This window comes from Sitophilus oryzae, unplaced genomic scaffold, assembly GCF_002938485.1.
Source record: "Sitophilus oryzae breed Bouriz unplaced genomic scaffold, Soryzae_2.0 scaffold_172_pilon_pilon, whole genome shotgun sequence".
Classification (NCBI taxonomy): Eukaryota; Metazoa; Arthropoda; class Insecta; order Coleoptera; family Curculionidae; genus Sitophilus; species Sitophilus oryzae.
Window position 1 is genome coordinate 8,927,095 of NW_022146424.1, and position 21,973 is coordinate 8,949,067.

General features: G+C 32.0%; 1 protein-coding gene across 1 annotated transcript in view; it reads left to right on the forward strand.

Annotated features, from left to right (window-relative positions):
- LOC115881462 (somatomedin-B and thrombospondin type-1 domain-containing protein) overlaps positions 1-21,973 on the forward strand; it is a 461,055-nt gene that overhangs the window by 337,224 nt on the left and 101,858 nt on the right. The gene's annotated exons all lie outside the window — the stretch shown is intronic.

The following is a 21,973-nucleotide window of genomic DNA, read 5'->3' on the forward strand; positions in this document are numbered from 1 at the left end:
CTTTCCTATTTGCTTGCTTTATCCCCAACTTCACGGTCTCTTCTGAAAAGAGTAGGAATATTGAATACTATTGAAATATCCAGTGGCGGTGTCATTTTTTTGATCATTATTACTTTATTTCATTATTTTATACCGGTTATCCTAAACTTTATTCCTATATTTTTCGTATATTTGATAGTTAAGTTGTGTATTGTTTTGTTTTCTTGTTATAATGTTTTTCGTTCGTGTTTTAATTAATAATATCAAGTTTGATCGTATATTTGTTTTTAAAATGAATAAATTTGTTAAGGGTAAGTAAGACGCTACATAGTCAGACAAGAGAAATAATAGCTAATTTATATAGGTGTTAATAACGTGATGAAATCTCATTTGGTTTATTTCCCTTGTGTTCATAATAGGGTTTATGATGAAGAAGCTACAGAGAGTTCGCTTAAGTTGCCGCTTAAACGTAAACTTGAGCGGATATTTCTTTATACCCAGAGTTAACGTATCGGCTATAAAAAATCACACAGAAGATAAAAAGGCTGAAAACTAACCCCGATAAAATGATATCCAGTTTGAAAGAAACGACCACGTGAGACTGTTGTCGAAAAGCTCGACGACTTTTTTTAAAGTGGTCAGAATTTGATAAATAGATTTTATCTCGAATTCAAAACTCGTCCCCACACAATTAGAAAGCTTTTTGCAAAATTGTAGGAAGAATCGAATTTTTCCTTTTGTGGAAACGCTAGGGTTATTAAAATCAAATGAATTTTTTTGGCGTAAATGTCAAAATAACAGATAAATATTAATGGAGGGCCCATTATATTGCAGTGAGAGAGATATAAATATATACACGAAATTCGAAAATATAGCCAAGTATTATCTATTTATGAAACATATTGGTAGACAATGACCTAACCTTTAAAACTGCTGGCGGAGCGATACCATATCTGGTGTAATAGGCAATATTGGATCTACTGGTGAGTAAAATTATGTTTGTTTGCGCTTCCAGTTAACTATTTTCAAAGATTTTTTTTGCTGGAAATAGTTATATCTAAAATCATGTATTAGAAAAAAATATATAGTTAGTACAGATATATAACTAATATACCTCAAGACTCAGTGTCTTGATCATCTGCACTGATGGCAGACGGTTAGCGAAACGTGCGTCCAGTGTAAAATTAAAAGTGTTTTGGTGTATTGTACTGATTTAGTATTTTATTTTTGCAGTGTAACACACCAAAGGTTCCAACCCCAGCTGTAGTTATTTCTTCTATTATAATTAACAACACAATAATAAAATGATTCAAAATATTTAAAGGGGCTTTTAATACAAAGCTTTTTAGTGTTTATCTGCTAACTCAAACAGTAACGATTCAAACAGCATAAAGTTTTTTGAAAAAAATTATTAATCCGGGTATTATATTTATGATACACATTATTTTTATATAACACCGTACGCCCATGCCTATTTTATGAATGAAATTGGGCGTGTTTTGTTTACAACTGCGTTCCCCTGCCGATACCCCGTAGCTACAGATCCGTTGGTCACACTATAGAAAGAAAACTTATGACAGTATACCTTTAGGGAGACTTTGGGAGACGCTAATCCTTATACCGTGACTCAAAATATAGAATTAAAACAAACCATGGCTTAACACCGGAATTTACAGTTACAAAGGCCTTAGACAAGGATGTTGCTTATCGTCCACGTTATTTAAGATTGACTTGGAAAATACACTGAAAACATGGAAGCGAAAATGTAGTTATATGGGATTACCAGTAGATGATGATACTACAATGTACACCTTGTCATTCGCAGATGATCAGGCTGTTGTAGCATAAGATATAGACGACTTGGAATACATGACCCGAAAACTTATCGAGGAATATGAGATATGGGGATTGGAACTGAATATTAAGCTGAATACATGTGCATTGGTGGACAACAACAAGACCTACGACAAGCAACAGGACAAGTCATCAGACACTGCAACAGCAACAAATATCTCGGAATGAAAATATCCAAAGACGAAACACTGGATGAATCAATATTGTAACGTTTTAATAAAACGATACTATTGCCAACCCAATATACACCCTACCGAATTAGTTCTGACTTTGGTTCTGATTAATTTCGGACACTCTGTTGATCGTACTTGTCCTTGTCGGCGCAGAACTAGAGCATCTTTTTGACTATCTGAAGTCACCATTCTTGATTCAGATTTCGTGGCTTAAACATCGACATACTTATCTGAAGTCATCCGGAAAAGTTTAAACTTTTTAATTCTATTAACCTTTGGAATGTAGTCCTAATGGTTCCTAGCATTTGGGGAAGGAATCAATTTTAAGTTTTCATGGGTATTTTGGTGGTAAATTTGATCTTCATCATATTTTTACTCTTTTGGTTCAACCTTATCTCTTTACAGATTTTCTAAACGTGGTTTTGGTTATCCTATCATGATTTTAATTTTTGAGTAAACCCTCAGCATCGTGAGGGGTTTTACAAATCCAGTTACATGGCGAGTTATATGTTGTGATTGGTGGTTTGAGGTACGAGAGCCTGTATCTATGATCCATGTTTGATTTCTACATGGCTAGTGGTATTGTAAGGGGGCTGTTCGAGGCTGTGGTAGATTGGGGATGAGCTCCCACACCTAGCGTCCACACACAGATTTCATATTTTTTATTAACTCATTTCAAATCTATTTACTTACTGTTGACAGTTACGTAATTAATTATGTAATTATTAGATATCATTTTTGAATTTCATTATTAAAATATAATTTTTTAATTTTAAATATACAAATTTTTATATATTTTAATATCTTCTCAAGTATTTTGTGATGGTGTCACTTGTGACATATTTATTTAATTAACTTTTGATTTACGGAATTATGTGCGCATACAACAAGGTTCATGAACTGCGTTAGTTTGAGGTACTTATTTAACTTTATTTTGCGTAATTTAATATTAATATGTCAATGATTTTTAATCAACAGAACAAGTGATACTATTTTTTGTTTATGTCATACATTTAAATTTTGATTACTGATTATTCTTAAGTATTAATTCATTTTAAAAACCTAACTTTATCCATCAATTACTGTCCTTGTCTGATATTTTTTTAATTATAAATAAATTTAAGTTGAGGTAAAGAGATCTAAAATTTCTGAGTGAATGAATACTGGCGCCCAATAATTATTGTTTTATTGATTAATTATAACACCTAATAAAAAAAATAGACAAAAAAACAGTCCTACGACTGCTCGCAAAGACGAAAAGCTGCCGATTGCATTGTGTCAAAGAAAACGTTACAATATTGGAAAGAAATATGCAAGGCAGAAAAGCAGTTTCGATGCTAAATGGAATACTATGGGATAAGAATATAACTATAAAAAAACAAAAAAAGAATTTACAATTCTTTCGTAAAAAAGTATAATTACCTACAGCTCTGAAGTATGGCCCTTAAAGAGAAAGCTGAAAGAACGCTAAATGCCACGGAGGTGGACTTTTTGGAGAAGATCGGCTGGAAAATTCAGAAAAGATAAAATACCAAATGAAACCATCAGACGCCAAATGAAACTAAAAAGACGATATCGTAGATGACATTAGAACTCAACAATTAATATGGTATGGACATGTGCAAAGAATGGAAAAACATCGAATCCCAAAGAAAATATTAAATTGGAACCCTCAAGGTAGAAGAAAAAAGAGGAAGACCACGCAAGAGCTGGAGAGATGGTATCGATAGAGAAGTTTTGTACAGATATTTGAAGTAGATGGATGGGGAGATAGAGAGAAGTGGAGATTAGGAATCGGAAGACGGGGGAAAACGTTGTAACCCGATTATATAAATACCTATATATTTATATACAGGGTGTTTCAAAACAAATGCGAAAAACTTCAGGGGGTGATTCCTTGTTCAAAATAAAGGGTAGTTTGCTTCATAAACGTTGGGTCAAAAGTCAACCATTAGGGATATATCGCGGTACCAAGATGGCGGAAAAATAATGTTTAATTTTTATCTTGAAAACGAAAAGAGATAGACTAATGAAATTTGATGGAAGCATTACTGTTATGAAAACACACTTTCTGGTAATTTTCTCACTTTTTTAAAATGAGTGGAAGGGGTTGAAATAAACTACCCTATTATACTTGTTAACGAAATTTAAAGAAAAATCTTATCAAACACATGCAAAATTAATTTGGATAGTTTAGTTTGTTTAGAAACTTTTTATCTCTTTGTGTTTTTTGATAAAACTCACCGATTTGAAATTAAAAATAAAATGTAAAAGCATTACCCCATGTCAGGACAAAAAACATTTTTATTTTTTAATATGTACTTTTTTTTATTATTTTGTACTTTCATGAATTAAAAAACAGAATTAAAAATTGTTTGGTAAATAATTTTTAAGAGGTTATCGTTCAGAAGTGTAACGATATTATTACGAAATAAAACTGTTTTACAGCAGCCTACTAGATTCTTTATCCAAAAATGTTTTTTGTCCTGACATGATTGTAATGCTTTACATTTTATTTTTTAATTTCAAATCGGTGAGTTTTACCAAAAAACACAAGAGATAAAAAAGTGTCTAAACAAACTAAACTATCCAATTTTTTTTTGCATGTATTTGATAAGATTTTTCTTTAAATTTCGTTAACAAGAATGATAAGAGGGTAGTATATTTCAAGCCCCTTCCACTCATTTTAAAAAGTGAAAAAATTACCAGAAAGTGTGTTTTCATAACAGTAATGCCTCAAAAAAATTTCATTAGTCTATCTCTTTTCGTTTTCAAGATAAAAAATAAAAACATTATTTTTCCGCCATCTTTGTACCGCGATATCTCCCTAATGGTTGACTTTTGACCCAACGTTTATGAAGCAAACTACCCTTTATTTTGAACAAAGAATCAGCCCCTGAAGTTTTTCGCATTTGTTTTGAAACACCCTGTATATATACACCTGTTTATAGACTTCTTATCATATTGTTCCATCTTTGTTTATTACTTTCTGGTTAACACTAGGATGAATATGTCAGTAGTCGGACATACACCAGTCGTCGGACAAGACGTATTTATTGGGAAATAAGTTAAAAATATGGCTTCTTAGTATTGCTTCAAATAATTAAAAACCCAATTCTGCCAATTCTTCCGCTTTGTTCTATAACATTTTCTTTGCCTAAATTGTCACCTTGAAACCGTTAAAAATTCGGGAAAGCGACCACATGTTTGTGCTTTCCAATTTTTGCCGATGGAGTAGTTTGTAAGGTAAGTTAAAAATTTTGTATCTAATTTATGAAGTACTTATGTAACTTTACGTATAGTCTAAACTTTTATTTCAAATAACAAAAAAGAATACTTTTTAATATTTTGATGTTAAATTTTGGTGTCCGATAAACTCGTATATAATTTTGCTTTAAGTCCAGTAGTTGGACGAGTATCCGACTAGTATAACTCTTTTGTTTTAGTCTTTTTCTTGACTTCTTGATAATTGATATGTAATATCTACTGTCTTTATCGCTTGAAATATAATGAAACATGAGTTTTTGGTAATTTTTAGTGATCGGACAGCAAAAACTCAACACAAACGCGGATCAAAGGAAATAAAAGTTGTCAAACCACTGGTAAACACTAAATTTAATATATTTGAGAAGTCGGACAATAACCCCTTTTCGACGTCATATTTCAGAGTTCAGACTGATTTTTTTATGAGATTTTGGTTATTTTCAAGCATCAAACCTAAAGTAAAACGGAGTTTTCATCAATATAATAAAGATGCATTAGAAAAAACAGTCCAAACTGTCCGAGAAGAAGGAAAATCGCGTAAAACATGCAGTCAGTACAGGATTCGAAATCAACAGTACAGGACCGTATTAAAGACAAATAAGCGACGTTTGCAAACGAGTTGAACCAGAACTTGTTTGTGTGAAAACTTAGCCGTTTGCGGATTTCCAAAAAAAAACAGGTGTTATTTAATACAGTTGAAAAAATTGTTTCTAGAAAAAGAAAAAATGACAACGCTGTTTACTAATGAAAGCATGGGTTTATGAACCGCGTTGGTATCGTTTAAAGATAAATTTTCACGATAATTCATACAACAAACAACATCGAAAGAATGTCGATATCACAAATAACAAAGTCGAAACTTGTAACTTTTTAAAAGGATAAAGAATAGTAAAAAATCTGTGAATGAATTTTCATTCAAAAAATATCTTCACAAATCATAAATTTTAGTAAAAATAAAAATATTTTGTATATAGACTTTAGAGTGGTTTTATTTTATCATTATAATTTTATTGCAAAAGTTTTGGATCTTATGATATATGGAATAAAGAGTATTATATATTCTTCATAATAAATTTTATTTCAATTAACTCAGCTGTATTAACACCGTAAACAGCATTAAATTAAAAGCCGGTATTTATATAACGAAATAAAAACATTTTCTGGAGTGTTTTCTTTTTTTTGATAATAAACGAAAACGGAGCACTGGGGAGTCGTTTTTCTCCTATATCCTGGCGCTAAATTAAGGCTAAAAAATATGGAATTAATGAGAACTGAACTTGGAGGAAAAAGAAAACACAAACACAAATATAATCCACGCTTGCGGCGAAACAAAGGAGTATGGTTGCGCGCTCTAGTTATTTTATTAAAAATTAAATTACACCTTGCGTTTTTATTTTTGCCTAGCCAACTAGTTTCTGAGCAAGTCTCCAATGAATATGTATGTGTTTTTTTTACCATGAGCCATATAACTTTGTCTCTGTACAGGGTGTCCTAAACGTCAATTTATTGGACATACCATTTCGTGAAGATTTCCTGTAATTTTTTACTTTCGGATCTCGTATAGTTTCAGAAACACCAATGGTCATTGTCGGAACACCCTGTACAACACTTATTTAAACGTGTGGTGGTGTTAAAGTCTTCGATAGATCAAAATCTTTCAAACCATACTAATTTTATACACACTGAGATGCTAAAAAAACGCAACAGAAATTTTTCTCCAGTATAACGTGTAATTTTTTTACTCTTAGCCCTATTTCATTCATGTAGCCTTATTTCATTAATCCAGTTTCTTATAAACTTTAGTATTTGGCTTATTACAGGGTTAATTGAAGAGTTGTTTTTTACCTTAACTTTAAAGCACCCTGTGCAATAATTTCGTGAGTAACTTTTTCTAAAACATTATTTTTCGGCCAGAACCATGGCTTCTGAGCATTTTCTTTTTTGACTCATGTCAACACATGCCTTGGTTAATTTTTAAGAGCGGAATGAACTTGCCACCAACAATTTGCAATTTTTTCAACTATCATTACTTTATGATATTATTTTTCAATATTACGAAGTGACTTTGGTGACGTAATGTCATATCGACACTGACTAGAACTCTATATTAAAATTTAAAAAACGTAAAAATTAGCTATACAGCCTTGGTTTTAATAAATATTAGTAACACTAACAGAAGTAAGGATATTACAAAAAAATAACTAGACTAAACGCCACGAATGTTTGGGAGCGATTCATCGCTTGATGAAGTTAGAATCGACACGCGCGCTATCATTTTTACATTAAAAATGTAAATTTTTACCGCAGACGTAGGTTTTTAAAGGCCCGGTCTAATCATCTGCCTGCGCTCCTCCTACTTATTCTAAAATGTTAGCGTGATTGACAAAGACGATACTATATCGCGTTTCTTTGATTGATTCGTTTTTGTGCGTCAGTCCATTGGTGTGCTTGCAAGCGACCAATGGGATATTCATGATTTCGGTATTTTCAACAAAATATATGTTTTGCACAATCTTTGACACTTAAAACAACAAATTACAAACATATGAATAAGAACACTAAGGAATCGAGCATATCAAAATCTTAGGTACACCGCGATGGGCCTCAAATATGGCCATCAAAAATTCAACGATTTATCAGTTTCGTTCTAATGTTTGTTTAAAAAATGTAAAACTATAATGTAGGGTAGACGTGGGGTAGACTCAATAATTTGTTGTTTTATTTTACGTTGTGAATAAATGTTGGTAGTTATATATATAATTCTAATAAAAATAGATAAGTTATAATAGAGTATTTATTACCACAAACATCCGATACGCTACTGGAAGCAGGTAAGTCAAGTTAACGTATCTAAATTCTTTGACATCTAATCTTTGACAAGTAATAAATAAAAGCTAAAATGCAAGAAAAATATATAATTTAAATTTAGGTGAATTTCATAAATGATCGGTTTACTACACGTATGTAAATTATAGTCACTTACTAGCGAAAATTGTTCCATTATTTAAAGAACAATTTTTGCCGAGATCTACCGCACGCTACACAACCAACTATTTTAGAGTCTTTTTCGATAAATCGCGATAGTGTCACTGTTAATTTAAGTGCTGCCACAATTTCCATCTAGATTTACTACCTTTATACAACTATCAATAGTAGAATAAATAATAAATAACATAAAATAAGCTCCGTAAAGACTGACAAATCCACAAAATTTCAAATCAAATTCAAATGTGTCAAATGAATCGTCAACTCAAGGATCCCCACCCTAGAGTGCTTTTATGGTGCTTTTGCCGCCCACCATGCATGAATACATGGATAGCATTATGCTCCTTCCTTAGTCTTCTTATTCAAAGATTACAACAGATTATATATTGATTATTATATATGACTTGAAAGACCACGGCACTTGAATTAAGTTTTATGTGACCTTGAACAGATTAGTTCACATAGTAGCGACCGGTGAATCACTCCCAAACATTCGTGGCGTTTACTATAATAACTAAGTGTACAAACAAAAAACTTGTAAAAAATACTCCAATACTTTGTATTGCCTCCCCTGCTTGCTGCTATAACTGTCTGTAAACTTTGGTTCATACTGTTAATGAGACTGCAAATTCTTTGTGTTATGTTTTTCCATTCTTCTTTAATAATTGTGTTATTATTTTTAATGTATTGCAAAGATATTTTTGATAAAAATATTTTTTTATTGTGAATTTTGAGAAACTCATGGCTTTGCAAAACTTTGTTAAAAATATTATACAGGGTGGCGCCTTTCATACGCCACGGAGGCTCCAAGGAGAACGACAGATTGTATTGAAATTAAATTTTGTGAGCATATGTAGGTTAATTCAGAGCACTTTTTAAAAATATAGAGAGTTCTACAGGGTGTCCCTAAAAAAAGTTACATATCAAAGTTGTGTTTTTTGTAATGGAACACCCTATATATTAATTGATTTTCGGATTCTGAGAGAAAAATAAAGGTGAGTTTTATAAGAGAAGTATATGACTAAAATGTAAGGTTTTTGACATATTTAACATTTTCTAGAAATAAAGAACAATTTTTAAATTACAGTAAAAACTACCTAAACTGGAATTTACCCGGTATAGCCTAATATATAGTTAAATTAACTATTGTACTTCAAATCGAATTAAAACTTGATCCAAAAAGTTATACAGGGTGAAACAAAATTAATATTGAACATTGGTCACCTTTAAAAGCATGTTACTCTTTTATTTTAAATGGAACACCCAGTATATTATTCCGATATTCAATAGAGAATTCATGTCTCTTCAAAATACTATTAGGGTTGCCTACCCCTCAAACAAAGATTTTCCTAGATATTTTCATTTACATGATTTGATCAGAGCAGATCTTCATTATTTGATAACATCTAGGGTGGCTGTGATATGTCTGACATTACTTCATAGTTGTCTAATCAGTCCAACTTTGCCAACTAGTTATCATTTTGTGTCAGTTAAAACAAAAACATTTCTCAGAAATTTGCCGAAAATGCAAACTTATCCTACATCAGAGAGAATTGACATGATCCTATTAGTTGGTGAGTGCAGTATGCATTCACCAATTAATAGAATACTTAAATACTCCTGATTTTACCTAGTCTGGGTTTTTTTATGGGGATATGTTAAAGACAGTGTTTACAAAACTCGACCAACTATTGTCGACAACATGAGAGAAATCATTGTAGCTGCTTTTAGAGGTAGACTTCCACATATACCTTTTAAAATGAAAAGATCCTTTTGAAAAGACAATCATTTTATGCAGTTAACTGGAAAAGCAGCATTTTGAGCGTCACATAATTATAGGTTTATGTCTAGTTTTAATTCTGTAATAATTAAAATATGTTTTAAATGTGTATCTTTTTATTTATGTTGAGTATTTTACTCTACAATCTTTAATTTTTGTTAAATTAACAAAAGGTATACCACTCAGCCACCTAGATTTTTTCAAATAATAAAGATCTAATGACGCAAAATCATAAAAATTTAAATATCTAGGAAAATCTTTGTCTGAGGGGTAGGTAACCTTAATAATATTTTGAAGATATACAAATTCCCCATTGAACACCCGAAAAATATACTGGGTGTTTCATTTAAAATAAAGGAGTAACTTGCTTTTAAAAGTGACTAATGTTCCATATTAATTTTGTCTCACCCTGTATAACTTTTTGGCTCAAATTTCAATTTGGTTGAACATACAATGGTTACTGTAATTAAATATCAGGCTATACAGGGTCAACTAAAATTTAGATAGCTGTTATTGAATTTTAAAATTTACTCATCATTTTCACAAAATGTGAAATATGTCAAAATCTTTAGATTTTAGGTATATGCTTCTTTAATAAAACTTACCTTTATTTTTTTCCTAGAATCCGAAAATCAATTAATAAATAGGGTGTTCCATTTGAAAAAACACAACTTTGATGTGCAACTTTTTTTGGGGATACCCTGTATAATTCTGTATATTTTTATAAAATTCAGTAAACCTACATAATATGCTGCCAAAATTTAATTTCGATATAAACTACCGTCCTCCTTGGAGCTTCCGCGGCGCATGAGAGGCGCCACCCTGTACAGTTTTCTAAAAAAACCATAAAAATATAAAACTAAATTTGATGAACAATTTTCTGAGTGTATAAGAATTAAAAAAATATTAAAAAATAACAAAAGCGAATAATGTATATAACATGTTCTCGATATAAATTAAAACCAATCAAAGATTGCCTAGAATTTTTTTTATTTTTTCCTAAAATTAAACATTGGTTTAGCAGTAACTGATTTCGATTTAGGTTTGCACTTAATCAAAGATTTGGTTTTCAACATGGTCTGCTCCAATTTAAATATTTTAAGTAAATTTGCACATACAAATTGGACTGGATTTATTTCCAATCGGAATAACTGGCATATCGATTCGATTTTATTTCGGTAAACAGAAAAATAGGTGGGTAATAACGTTTTTGCAATATGACGGTTATTTTTTAACAGAGTACTACAAAAAGCATATTTAAACAATATTTTTCTTTGACAGTATAAACACATAAATGGAATTGTTTATGAAAATGTTTGAAAAATTGATAGGGTTTATTATCTTTTAAATGACTTTACTGGAGAAACCAGAAGGTTTAGGTATACTAATAGGAACATGATATATCGTTGAAAATCAATTTTATCCAACAGCCACTACTTATACAAACATTACTCACATGTATACATGCATATAATAGTTATTAATGATACAAGTTCGATACGAACATCATAATGAAACGCGTGTAACGTTACACAAGTTTCATTAAAAAGTTCTTATCGAACGTGTATCATTCAAAATTAAATCTACGACGCGACACGAGGAACGATCCAAAGAGATTTGATTTAATTTAAAATATCAGATATATCCTCATAAAAATTAAAATTGAAAATTATCGGGTGCCCATATTAGTCGACGCCGTGGTAACCGTGCTTGTTGATTGTTTCCATTTTGACTTTGACAACTCAATTATTGATGTTCAATTTTGTGTTAAACGTTCAGTTTTAGCACAAAGCAAAAAATAATATTGATATGGGTGATTCTGATTCTGAAAGTGACCCTTCGGATATTGAAGACATTGCGCAAAACGTTGTCGATTCTCTACTTCCCGAAAAATCAAGACAAACGTACGAGCAAGCCTATGTAAAACTTGAAGATTGGTGTAAAGGGAAAGGAATCAAAAATAGTGGTAACGAAAAGGTTCTCCTGGCATATTTTGAACATCTTTTAAAACATAGGAGGGCTTCATTCATCACTTTGGGTATATTATTCCATGCTACGTTCAGTTAAATCAGTGAAGAAAAATACAGATATATATTAGTAAGTACGTCCATTTAATTGCATTTCTAAAAAGAAAATGGGAAGGATTTCGGTCAAAAAAATCGAGAATTTTAAGAAAAGAAGACATAACTAGTTTTTTGTTGGAAGCCGTTACAATAAATAAACGTATTTATTACCTTTTATTGCTTGTTTGTTATTTTAAAATTTGCGTGTTATTATGAATTCATAATAGCACTAGTGCTATTCATTTATTGAATGTGCTTCACTATTTATTTACAAAAAAAAAACGCACATCTATATTGCATAATAACATAAACGAATCCTGATAATTTATTAATTCGCAACAATGAAAGTAGAACTGGTAGATCCTTTTCAATCAATAATTATTCTTTAGAGAATGGACATGAAACAGTTCTGCTGTTGGATAAAACTTTGTATGTCACTTGAGAAAATTAGCCCTCTCGTCCTACGGCCTCGAGGACAGTGGCGTGTCGTATAGGGGGCCAGGGGGGGGGCGAACGCCCCCTCCGCCCCTATGCGCTTAGCGCCTCTGGCGCCCTTTGAAAAAAAATAGAAAAACTAAATTTAACGCAAAAACAAACGGTGCCCTACCGTGCCCTTAGCTCTTCAAGATAAAAAAATTACGTATATGTTTCTCACATTTTGTTTTTGTTTTTTAATGTTTATCTATATTTAATAATTTAAATCTCTAACGAAGTAGGCGTACGAAAGTTTTCATATGGGTTTGAAACTACGCTATCGCTAGACCATTGTCTATAAATAAAAACACAAAGGCTAGACATAACGTTGCGCCGCGCCGGCGCCACCAAAGAAGAAGACGAAAGCAGTCACGATGGAAATAAATTCGGTTAATCACCGACCGAAATATAATCGATTATAATGAAGTGCTGAATAAAATTAATATATTCAATCCAATCACTTGCAAAAGGTTAATATCAACTTACACTCGCTCTGCTAACTAATAAAGATCTCAAATCATTAAGAAGTGAAAAATATTTTGAAAATTTTAAAAAACAGGCTACTATTTTGGCAAATAAATGCTATACGTCAACATCATTTTCCACAAAAAGACAAAGAAGTATAAAAAAAATCATGATGAAATCCAGAATGATTGCCATTTCAAGATATCAGTGTTTTATGGTACTTTAGACATTTTAACTGGTACTCTAGAGAAGTTAAGTACTCGGTTTGAAGACTTCCTTAATATATGCAAAAAATTTAATTGTTTATTGAATATGGACGTCAATGATAACAATTTGAAATGGCTTATAGATCTACAGATATTTTACCAAGCGGATGTTAAACCTTCTTTAGTTGAGGAATATAAATATTTTTGCAGTTTATTAGAAGAAATTAATGCTGATCACAAACTTGCACCTGACGAATATTTATCATTTTTAATTTCCAATAATCTAGAGTCTTCATATCCAAACCAAACCAAACCAACAGTGCTGGTGCAGAACGATCTTTCAGTAGATTAGGAAGAATTAATAATTACCAGAGGTGTACCAGCACACAAGATAGAACCAATTATTTATCACTTCTCAGTATTGAAGCAGACACAGCCCAGGATCTAAATATAGACGAAATTTAATTGATTCTTGGAATATCTTTGAAATAACTGTTTTCTATACTAACTTTTTAATAAACAAATTTATAGTTAAAAAAATAAAAGTTTTCATGTAGTCTTATTATTTAAAAAAAAAGTTTCTAATCATTGCACCCCTTAAGGTGTTCGCCCCCTCCGCCCTTTTATCCACGACACGCTACTGCTCGAGGGCTAACATTTCCCAGCGTGACTTATATGTAAGATAACATAGTAGTGCCATAAATAACTATTATTTTAGTTTCGATTTTTTATATAGTATATATAGGCTTGAATTTAAAATAACAATGATTTAAGGTATTTTGTAACAAACGGAAATAGAATTTTTTTGCTCTCCCTGTTTGATATTCAATCAGTTGATTTACAGCGTTTTCAGATGGAGCGGAGCGTCCGCGACGGACCGTCCTCGACTTCGAGCAAGTACCATGAGTTTATATGAACGATTTCACATGGGTCGCGTATGCTCTGTCCGGATGAGCTATATTGAAAAAACATCCGCGCGGACGCTCCGCGCGTATGGTCCACTCCATCTGAAAACGCTGTTAGACAGATCGAACATGTCGACTTTCCTTAACCTATAAACCAAAGTAAAGTTTAGTTTTCAATATGCCGAATATTATGATTTAACCTATGCTTATTCAAGATCATGTTTTTGTCAATTTTACACATGTTTTATTTTTTATCTCATAATATGCCGGATTTTCCATTTAAAATAAGAAAGTTGCTACTACTTTTAGTATAAAGCGGCAACACTAAATTGCTAAAAATAATTTAGACAGATGGAGCAGGTGTCTTTATGCAAAAATTCAAATTTTCAAAAAAATCCTGTCACTGGTTCTCCATAAGCGTATATCGTGCCATGGCTGTGAATCACCCTGTATACCAAATTGCCTCAGATTGAATGGGAATACTGATTCAATCTTTTCTACTCTTAGTACCTTAAAATATCACTCTTTCATCACATGACAAGAGAACTGGGAAACTATATACAGGGTGCCACAAATTCGAGATACGAGCATTGGTATCTCGGAAACCGTAATAGATCCGAAGATAGTTAAATTGGGTCAAAGTTGCGCCTTGAGATGTTCACCATCAAAAAAGTTTCAACAATTTCAAGGATTGCTGAGTTTTTTGAAAATAAATTTTATTTTTTCTTGTCGTTACTTTTTGGAAAATCAAAAAACTAATTGCACATTCTCATGGCCACTTTATCAGTGCTATCTGACAGTATTTTTAGATTTTAATCTGATAATTTGTGAGATACATACACCATACATACATTTGTGAGATACATACATGCTAACTTAATTTTTATAAATACGGACCTGCATTTTTTATTTCAGGTTTTAAAAGAATTCAGTCTTCTGAGTACAACGATGTGCCACACTTTATGTTTAACCTGATTATATTCATCGCAACAATATTGATGAGCGCTAATTAACATTGAATAAGAAAAATCGAGCCAATTGAAAGTTTCAAATAAATAATATCCAGGTCGGCAATTTTAATTATATTATTTTTAACTTTTTTTTATTGTAAATTTAAAATCTCAGTGTACGATCTAATAAAATGCATAATATTAATCACTCTCCCTATTGCACACATTTATTTTTTGTTCAATTGCACTGTATACTCAGGAGACCGAATTCTTTTAAAACCTGAAATAAAAAATGCAGGTCCGTATTTAAAAGATTTAAGTTGGTCTATGTCCTATGTATCTCACAATTTATCAACTAATTTGGATATCTAAAAATATAAGATAGCCCTGATAAAGTGGCTATGAGATTGTGTAATTAGTTGTTTGATTTCCTAAAAATAAACTACAGGAAAAATAAAATTGATTTAAAATATGTAAAATCGCTTATTTCTGGGGCTTACTCAACCGGATCTCACAATGCAAATTCACCTCAAATATCCATTTAGTTGGTCATTGACAAGCAGACTCTCATTGTACATGAAAATAACAAAACAAACATTTACTGATCTGGATAAAATTGATAGTTAAATAGTAAAACTCACCCGGGGCTACTCCGCCCCCTAGCCTGATATTCTATTCAATATATCCCATTCCATATCTTCCATCTAATTCAAATATTATTTGAATCTATTGGTTAATCTTCAACAACTAGCTGATGTCACCTGAAATAAGTATAGGCGCTTCCCCCGGACGCAAATCTGCCGCTAAACAGATTCGCATCCTTAATAGTCAAAAAGACTCGCAACCTTAATAGTCAAAAAGACTCGCAACCTTAATAGTCAAATGACACGCAACCTTAGTCAAAAGACTCGCATCCCTAATAGTCAAAGAGACTCGCAACCTTAATAGTCAAAAAGACTCGCATCCTTAATAGTCAAAAAGACTCGCATCCTTAATAGTCAAAAAGACTCGCAACCTTAATAGTCAAAAAGACTCGCAACCTTAGTCAAAAGACTGGCAACCTCCAAATGTCAGCTCTGTGACAAAACACAACACTACTTTACAGCCGGCCGGCCCGTCTACTACTGTCTAAATATTTACATCGCTTGCCAATGAATCATACTATTTTCTCTAATCGACTTTCAAATAGAGTGTTTTAGCATTACTGGATAATAAATAGAGAGTTTCCGAAGGAATGAATGCATATTCTTGATTAGAATAGTGAATAAATAAAAGCATTATTATAACGAACTTGTTTTTCAAGTTTTACAAAAAAATCCGTTTTTTCCAAATAACTCAATAATCCTTCAAATTTTTTGAACTTTTATGATGGCATCTTTGTGAATATCCAAAGGCACAACTTTGCCCCAATTTAACCATGTTCGTATCTATTACGGTTACCGAGATATTCTCGTACCCCGAATTTGTAACACCCTGTATAGGACATAGAGACAGTATTTATTAAATATGATTGTCACATCCCGGTATTTCAGCAAAATAACATCGTATTTATGTCACGAACCACTCTAATTGGCAACAAATCCTAATCGGCATTATAAATTGGATATAGAATCGCAGTTTCTTTTATACCAATCCTCTGAATCGAACTTAATCCATTGGACAGGCTAAAACAAACGATCTTAAAATAAAAGCTCTAAGCTTTGTTCTTTCTCTGCATTTTCTTTTTTAGTTTGTTAGTCTGGACACGTAATAATCTAGACTTTCTGTACGAGTGTTTTTATTGTTGTATAGGTAGAGCGTAGAACCACAATTCTATTTAGTTAGCTGTAGTTTTTCTTTAATGGTTTTAAGGAAAACAAAACTTTTTAATTTTCGTTTCGATTTCTGTGCACGATTTTATACGTTGTACGTTTGAAGCATTGAATAGAAAGACATAGAAAGACTACGAAAAAGCTTACTTCTCTCCTTGCCTTCCTTGTTCAGTCAAAAATAGCCGAGATATTTTACTTTGAAAATTTCACACCTCTACTTTTCAACCAATAACATGCTCTAATGTTGACTAGTTACCATGGCAACTGAAAAAATTTCCGGAAATTTTTTCGAGGCGCCACGAAACTTTAGTGGAAATTTTTTGACAGTTGAAAAGGTAAACATAAGATCTACAATCATAATGTGAATGAACTACAATGTCTATATATTGAAATATTACCCATTTGAGTTTTAGCATTTGATGTAACTAAGGTTAGTAATATTTTTTATTTAAGAAATATGTTAGATATACCTACATATGAATTTCTTCGAAATTGCCATGTTCTAAAAAATATAGTTCTGCCGCCTTTATTTAACTAAAGCTGGTATTTTTCTATTTAACGAAATATGATGGATATATCTATATGATTTTTTTAGAATTTATTTCATGTTGAATTATCTTCAATGCCAAATCTTTAATGATATCGACTAATATAGCAAAATAATAACGAAACACATTTAGTAATTATAGGTTTTATTAATATTAAAAACACAATTATTGTAAATGTTTGTAGGCTGGCTTGAATTGGTGGTTTGAATCTGGGTATTTTCTGTTTTATTTTGCATTGTGCTCTGATCATGATTGAACTGGCTAGTACTTGATGAAATGCTCCTCATGGATTCAATCATCTGTTGATGATGTTCAGCGTCCAACTGTAAGTAAGGTTTGATCGACTGACTATTACTATGTCCAGTAATTTTAATGAGCTGTTGTTCACCAACTCCTTTCTTGGCCAAATTCGAAACAGCTGTTGCTCTTGCAGAATGATTGGTTATTTTAACTTTTTTAGTGTCAATTCCTATATCTGAAGCTGCTGATTTAAACCATGAAGATACAATGTTCTTACCAACTGGGCTATTCTTGTACCATCCTTTCGAATTGGGTTGATTCCAGTATGGGTTTGGTGTTAAGAATAGTCTGTCGGTTTGAATAAGATTTCCCCTTTTTTCCATCAACTTTCTAAACAAGCGAACCGGACACATTTGTGGATTTTCGAAATTTCTAATCAACCATTTACTATCCGACAGTTTTTTAGAACCACCTTGTGTGGTTTTAGAGAAAATTGGATTATATTCTATCCGACCTTTTGGGTTTCCGAAATTATCAGTTTCTTCTTTGAAGTATTGGATACAAGCAGAATGTCCTTCCCCTCCTCTCCATGCCAGCTCATGTGAAACTATGTGAAAAAATTTACGCTGCAACCCATCTGGAGTATTTTCATCCCACATTTCAATAATTTTTTTGTATTCGTCACTGGTTAAGGCTGAAGCACTCACTTTTCTTTTTGCTGAATCTCTCTGTAGTATTTTGCGCTTAGCATCGCGTGCAGCTCTGGCGGTCACAAATTCCACATCAGAAAACGGATTAAATTTTATTTTATATTTTTCGTAATAAATTTCTTGCAACTGCTTAGCAGTAGAGTTCCACATCACTTTGACCACACTTTCCTTATAATCTTCAAAATTTTTCTTTTTCATATTAAATGCGTAGTCCTCCAGTATAGTAGCCAGCTGTACTACACTCATACACTCATGAATATTATACGACTTTTCATCACAAAATTCAACAAACTGTTTCCATACACTTGATTTTGATTTTCGGGTGTTATCTGGTTTTATATTTTCAATTTCTTCTTTAATGACTTGTTGGTTTACTTTTCCAAATCGCGACATTTCGCTATACACTTCTTACTCTACGTACAGACGTTTTAAAACTAGTAATAGCTTAATGACAGAATCGCAACAAAAATGACAAAAACACATAATATGTCCAAAACATCAATACCTTGGCCAACAACAAATTGAAATTATTTTAAAATGTCATGTTGGACATGAATAAATAAAACAAGTTTAGATTGAAGAGATGCCCATAAGGACAAAATGTAAACATATTTGGCACTATTCTTGCAACGACCCAAAACTTTGAAAATTTCCGGGCAGTTCGGCTTTTCCGGAATTATATCGCCAAATATTGTTTAATCAAATTTATTATTATTTTCGTTTAATTTTATAAATAAAATACAGTGTGTTGCATACAAGAAACTTTATTTTATATAAGGACGCATGTATGAAATACCTATGAAACATTGGAAACCGACGTTATGCCACGATCCACGATGGTTTTTGCAGTTTACAGTTCTCAGCACAGCTTTTTAAGTTTTTAATGCCACTTTTTCACAATTATTACCGGTTGGAGTAAATAAAACTTGAATTAAACTCACAAGATAGCAATAATTACTTTGAAAATGGACGCTATAAACACTTTTCGGAATTTCTTTAGTGAGAGCGGTTTAGATTTTGAAAGATTATTATGATTTTTGAAGATTCTGACTTTGACAAGAGAAAATTATTTCTGTTTTTGTTTGCCGTTGTTCTTAGCGACCGCTATAGCAGCGCCAGATCGCGTATAACGGTCGCGACCCAAAATAATTTCGCGACCTAAAATTTTTACGTGCTTTCCAATCTAAACTTGTTGCATTTATCTATGATGTTGGATTAATATTTTTTTTTTCAAATTTAGGTGTGAAATTTTCTTACCGAATACCACGCAAGCTTAAATTATTCCTGGAAATTTTCTTTCGGGCACGAATATTTTAGGAAAATTATCCCTCGTCTTCGACTCGGGATAATTTTCAAAATATTCGTGCCCTCAAAAAAATTTCCGAAAATAATTTAAGCTCTTGTGATATTATAAGTGAAAATTTAAGTTTTATTTCTTGCTAAATTTTGAAAACCACTGTTTTTTTCTTCCTCTAAATTTAATCTACTACTTATGTTGTTATATTATCAAAGATATCAAGAGTCCATTCGGCATTTAACGTTTTGTGTAAAACTGGCTAGGTATTTTTACACAAATCAAGAAGGAAATTAAAGATAAAGGATTATACTATATCCGTATTGTAGCACATTTTTAGACAACTTCTTTATTTTTAAGATTTTGACGCTCAAACATCAACAAAATATTCCTTATGTTTGGACCAAATTTTCTCGAAAATAAAGATATAATTTAAAATTCCGTTACAATACGAATATAGATTGAAGTTTTGTGATTACAATGATATATAATTTATATAGTTTTGTAACAAATTGCTCGCTATTTTATGGTAAATGCTGAAGCTCTGCAAACCATAATCAAGCCTTAATCAAAGCATATGTGTTTGGAATTTTGGGTATGGCTAAACACGACAGGATCGGGCTAAGCCTTAAGGGCGGGCTACACGTACAAGCTTTACCTCGAGCTTACCTGCGCAAACTTGTTTGTATCGGGAACTCGCTGTGTGTAGACGGTAAAACTGTAGCACGCACAAATCAACAAGCGCGGCCTGCGTAAACGTCGCACTGCTAAAGATTTTAGTTTGCGCAAACCAGTTTGTGCGGTGATATCATACGTGTAGACGGTATCAGCGAGTTCAAGGTACAGTTTTGTGACTTATGTGGGTTTTGTGTTATTAGTTATCAACTCTTAGAAAATGTCTGATATTCGTACTTATTCTAATAAGGAGTTTATGACGAGTTTTATTGAAATATATTGATCGTTGCCATGTCTATGGAAGATAAAATTTAAAGATTATTCCGATAGAAACAGAAAAAATGATGCGTACAAGAAAATTGTTTTCTATTTAAGTCAGTTTTTACTCCACTTCGATCCATACCGTTTATTTTGCTGTTTTTTCTTTAACAATAAGCAATAAAAAAACAATAATTCGTCACTTGACATTTCCACGAACGGAACCACAAATTCAGAATAAAAATAATGATGAATGTACGCTCTTACTTGCATCGTGTGGACACCGCACAGTGTTCCTTCTAGTTTGCGCAAACTATACCGTGCAGGCAAGTCGCTGTCGTGTAGCCGCCGCTTTAGGCAGATTTCTCAAAAATATAATATATATTTCCTTCGGCAACACAACCGCATTACCCGACCCGTGAGAGCGACCCGAACAGTACAGCGTAATAGACTCTTAATCTGATTATTTAACTAAAAATTTTAAAAAATATATTTTTTTTTGAAAAATTCAAAATCTTTGTTTTTTTTTAGCGAAAAAATTCATAGACGTGATTATAGGGTCGAAATATACCACCCCTGAAAATATTTGTACTTATTTAAGACTTACCCTGTACAATTATGTAATACGCGGTCTCTACATTCAGATATAAAAAAATGCAACGGATTTTTTTTCTTAAAATTTACAGTGTTTTTTTTAATTATTAGCTTTATTTTCATAAATTGTGCAAATTGTATATAAATATATCAACTTTAACAGTGCTTTCAGATAGAGCGGAGCGTCCGCTTCGTTCGCGTTTTTTTTTTCAAGATAGCCGACGGACGAAATCATCCGGACGGAACATACGCGACCCATGTGAAATTGTTCATATAAACTTATGGTACTTGCTCGAAGTCGCGGACGCTCCGCTCCATCTGAAAGCGCTGTAATTCGTAAAAATTATTTAATCTGATTATATTCATCGCAATAATATTGATCAGCGCTAATTAACATTGAATAAGAAAAATCGAGCCAACTCAAAGATTTAAATAAATAATATCCAGGTCAGCAATTTAAAGATATTATTTTCAACTTTTTTTTATTATGAATTTGAAATATCATTGTACGATATAATAATATGCATAATATTAATCGTTGTTATTATAAATAAATCAACTTCTACGAACTAGTTTGTAATGCTCTACATGTTCGAAAGGGTTACCACTTTGCCTATTGCACAAATTTATTGTAAATGTTGAAAAATAATGATTTCACTACAAATGACGTCAATGTCACCCCCATCTCACAAATTATCAGCTGATTTGAAAATCTAAAAATACTGTTAGATAGCCCTAATAATGT